This window comes from Rattus norvegicus, chromosome 6, assembly GCF_036323735.1.
Source record: "Rattus norvegicus strain BN/NHsdMcwi chromosome 6, GRCr8, whole genome shotgun sequence".
NCBI lineage: Eukaryota > Metazoa > Chordata > Mammalia > Rodentia > Muridae > Rattus > Rattus norvegicus.
In genome coordinates, this window is record NC_086024.1 from 25,523,905 (window position 1) to 25,528,680 (window position 4,776).

Consider the following 4,776-nt stretch of genomic DNA (forward strand, 5'->3'; position numbering starts at 1 on the left):
AGTAGTTGGTTGTACCATCCGTATGCAGATCTTACATTTCACATAATATTGCAATGTACAGTACAGACATATAATACATAAAATATCCTGTAGAACATTTATGCATAAGATTGCAGAAGAGACCTACACACTGGAGCCAGGTTATGGCAACTGGGAACTCCTTGGCCTAGGCATGTATGGTGAGGGTTCGCATCGCAACAATGAAGCAGGCTCATGGGATGATCGAAGTCTGCACACAGCTGGCAGTGTGTCTTGGAGACAGTGGGACTGTCGCAAAACCAGGTTACCACTACACAGGTATCATTTAGCAGCAGGGTAGAGCTGTGGGAATTGAGAATTTTTTCCCAGACCACCTTAACACAAGTATACTAACCACAGCTCAAGTCAGATGGAGACAGTGTGCGGTCTCCATAGAAATTGCACTGAAGCCTGGACAGGGAAGTGCTAGGACATCAGGAAGACCTTAGAACTCCAGCTCCTCTGGATCCCCCAGAGGGTGTCTGCACTCTTCTTCAGGTGGGCCTCCTCTTCAGGAGTCAGAGTCACCTTCACAACATCTTAGATTCCATTTTCTACCAGGAGACAAGGTACACCGAGGAAGAGATCATCATTGATTCCATAGAGAGCCTTAATCATGTTGGAAATGGGATGTACCCTCCTAAGGTTCTTCGTTATGCTCTCAGCCAAGTCTGCCACAGAGAGGACAATGGCCCAGGATGTACAACCTTTCAGCTTGATCACTTCGCAGGCATTGTCAACCACCTGCTTGTGAACATCCTTCCACTGCTCCTCACCTACATCAGTGTCCAGTTCTGGGTTCCGAATCTTCAAGGAGATGCCAGCAACATTCACACCACTCCACCATGCTGCCCCTGGGCCCACCCATGACAGCCAGGCGGGTGAACTTCCAGCCTTTCTCCCATCAGGTAACGGAACCGAGTTGACTCCAGACTGCAATCATTTCCAATGACTCGGCTTTTGGGAAAGTCACTGACTTTCCAAGCCACGTAGTTCAAGATATCCACTAGATTTGAGATAATGATCAGCTTGCGGTATGGACTGTATTTCACAATATTGGGAATGATGAACCTGAAGATTTTCACGTTTCGCTGGACCAAATTGAGTCGGCTCTCTCCCTCTTGCTGACGGGCCCCCGGGGTGATAATAACCAGCTTGGAGTTTGCAGTCACACTATAGTCTTTACTGGAGACAATTTTTGATGTTCTGAGGAAAAGACTGGAGATGCTTATCCCTCCCTTCAGCGTGCCTTCCAAGCAAGCTCATCGCCAAGTCCTTCATTAAAATACTGATGGCACAAGCCATGCCAACCCCAATAACTGTAATCTTGTTCTGTGTGATCAGTTCTCCCTTAAGAAGATTCATAATTAGCTGGCCCTTGAAGGTTGCCATCTTAGACTGTGAATCTTTTAGAACTGCTAGTGTGTGGATGGTGGGTAACAGGCCAGCAGTAGCATGGTCTGGGCTCAGTGACAATGGCTCCGGCAACCTCAGGCCACATCTTACTCACCCCACCCCACCTACCAGCCACATTTGGCAAGTCTGAGTACTCTTTCTTTGAAACGTTTTCTACAGTTTCTACATCAGATGCATGATGTAAGCAGTCCAGACTAAAATTCAAATAATGTAGAAGTCTCATCAACTTTACATTCTGGGAATTCATGACCCCCCTCCTTGCCCTAGCTCATGAACAAGCATCCCCTCCTTTAAAGTCTGTATTTAATGTGCCGATGTGACTCTTGAGAAGTTCTTTATTGCATCTCTGAATTCTTTCTCTGACTGTCAGAAGTCCCTAGAAACACTGAATATGAATCTCCTCTGTATGTCTCTCCATTAGGCCTCTCCAGCCCTCATCACTGGCATCAAAAGGACACAAAGTCTAGAGATGAGCTCTGAAACCTATGCTCATTAGTTGACAGAGAAGAAGCATTCCAATTATTTTTTAATGGAATGTGTTTTTACTTATTCATTTATATCCTATTCGCTGCCTCCCTCCTGGTCACTCCTTCCCACAATCCTTCCCCCATACCCACAAAGCATTCTAATTATTAAAAACTATTGTTTCCATCAGACTACAGGTGTAGCTTGGTGGTAAAATGCTTGTTTAGCATATGCTATACCCTAGGTTCTGCCAACAGGACTGCAAAGAAAGAAAAGAAAATGTTTATATGTCGAACCAAGGAACAAAGAGAGTAGCACATAAGAAAGAAATGGAGACAGAGAGCAACCTGTTCAACACATAATATACACAGATATGAACTTTTTTTAAATGATACAATTTTGAAGAAAAAGAAATGAAATAGTTTGGAGTCTGGAGTCTACATAGTTAATTTGGTCTAGTATAATGTGGTACTATAGAAAGTAATGATGAAGGCTCTGCAATGAGATCTTTCTGTGTGCACTATACACATATCTGTAAATTGGTTATGTTTAGGAAAGACTTCATACTACCCCGTGGCACCTGATTTCAAAGAAGTCCTCTTCAATATAACAGAATATAATAATTACTATTATATCATCATATTATTATGTAATATATTAATATAATGTGTTGGTATAATTATGTATTATAAATATTATTATATTTATAAAAATAAATATAATATATAATCTTTCAAGAAGCCCTGCTAGATATACCTGATTTCCTTTGCCTTGCCAGACTTTGTATTTTTCTATAACATGTATCACATACCAAAATACTAAACAATGTCATTTAGTTTGCTTATTGTTTGTTATTTACTACCACTAAAATGTAAATTTTCCAGGCAAAGGAATCTGCTCACTGTTACATCCTAAGTGCTTAGAACATATTCTTGCACATAGAAGACTCTCAAATTAATGTTAGGTACATAGATTAATAAGAAGGACATGTCTTGACAAAGGCAGCAGGCATTGCTGTTACACAAGGGTGTGCCCAGGAATTTCCATGTCACAGATATAGGCTTCCAACTTATCCCTAGAAGCATGCAGTTATAAGAAAGAAGTGTAAGGTATTAAAAACTCCCTACCCACTAATCATTATCCACCAAATGGTTGTCATGTGACTGAAAATACGTTCTATGTGCTTAATCCTCTGAAATACAGAGGATTTGTTACAGAAATTAATTAATACATGTTCGAAGTTAAAAATGTTTCCGCTTACATAAAACCACATGCTCTTAATGGGGTATTCATTATTCACTCAACAAATGTGTGCTGCTCTTGCGATGAAACCATGACCTCGGATAGGAACAGTACATTCAAAGATGAGTAACGGTAAAATCCTTTCCCTCCAAGAAGTGGGAAATTTACAATATCGTGTTGTGAGTTGTATTGTAGAAAGAAGGAATGGAGCCATCTGCACCCCAAGGAGAGAGCCTAATTCTGTCAGACAGAGAAGAAATATATCAGGACAGGATCTGACATTTAGACTCACTTTTGAATTATAAGTATGATGAAGAATGAAAAAAGAAAGAAAATATGTCATTTTGTGAAATGCTCCTTGACAAATTTGATCCCAAATTGTTTGGCCTTTGCTTCCTGTACAACTGGTCCTAGAGTTTCATTAGCTGCAATTCATGGTCACTTCAGAGCTAAAGCTGAAGTTCGGGTAAGAAGATCATGGAAGCAGGCTGGAGGAGGATATCACTCTGCAGTCCTGTAGTCACCCTGAGTCAGAAAGAAAGACCAGCATGCAAATGGTTGTCCTTTGCTGGTGATACCTTCCAATTACTTAAGTTTCCCCCCACAAAAAATGAAGAAATAAAAGTCCCTAGAATCATCCAAGAATGTACCAGTAGGCATTTTGTGATCTTCAAACAAGCTGGGTGGTAGAGTCCAGTTTTAGGTCTAGGGTCTTGGAGTACTTGAAATCTATGACAATAAAAGATGAGCTCTTTATTCACCTTCCAAAACGTCCTGTGGCATTTGTTCTAATGAATTAAGAGGGACCTTTTCAATGAATCTTTGAGTTAGGTAGCAGGTAACCTTGACATTTATTAAGCAATGTCTTATGATCTGAGGTGGATTAATTCTCCACGAAGATAAATGCTGACCAATGTGCTAAATAAGAAAGATTGTTCCACAAACATATAACACATGTGAGGAGCATGGGGATAGGCTACCCCACAGGGAAGAGCTGGACACAGACCACAGCCATCTACAAAGCATGCAGCAACACTAATGGCTCTTGGCATTCACTGGGTCCTTTGTTAACTCAAATAGTTCTCCTTGTATGAAGTAATAGAAACGGGTGAACCTTCGAATAAGGAGAGGAAATGACTCATAATCCTAATAACAGATTTCTCAATAGATCCTTTGTTCCCCCAAATATGTTTACATTTTCCATATCTTCCATGTCTTCATACAACTTTAAAAGTGACATGTTAGACGCAAAGAAGGAAATTTAAAATATTCTAAACCACATTGAAAAGAAGCCTAGCTTGCAGTCACAGTCTGATCCACCAAATCAGAATCAAGCACTGTTTCTCTCTACTACTGGACTGAGCTGTTGCAGTAAATGAACTGCAAACAGAGATGACAGAGGCCTACTCCCTACTCACCACTCTGAGAAAAATCAGGGTAGCACATGCGCACAACAGCACACTTTACATTGCATTATCCTAAATATCCTAACATGGGACAGAATAGTTAGGGAATACCACCAAGATCTACTGAGGCTAACCAAATCCTTCCCCAAATCCCCAAGCACTGTCCATCTTGCCTGTAATGTTTTCTCGGTCATTCTGTCTGTCACCTTTGCTACGTGGAAGTCAATCC

The 4,776-nt window shown here is 40.9% G+C and overlaps 1 pseudogene; it reads right to left on the minus strand.

The window, feature by feature from the left end:
• Window positions 1-444: 444 nt before the first annotated feature.
• Ldha-ps13 (lactate dehydrogenase A, pseudogene 13) lies at window positions 445-1,410 on the minus strand (annotated as a pseudogene).
• Window positions 1,411-4,776: the final 3,366 nt, after the last annotated feature.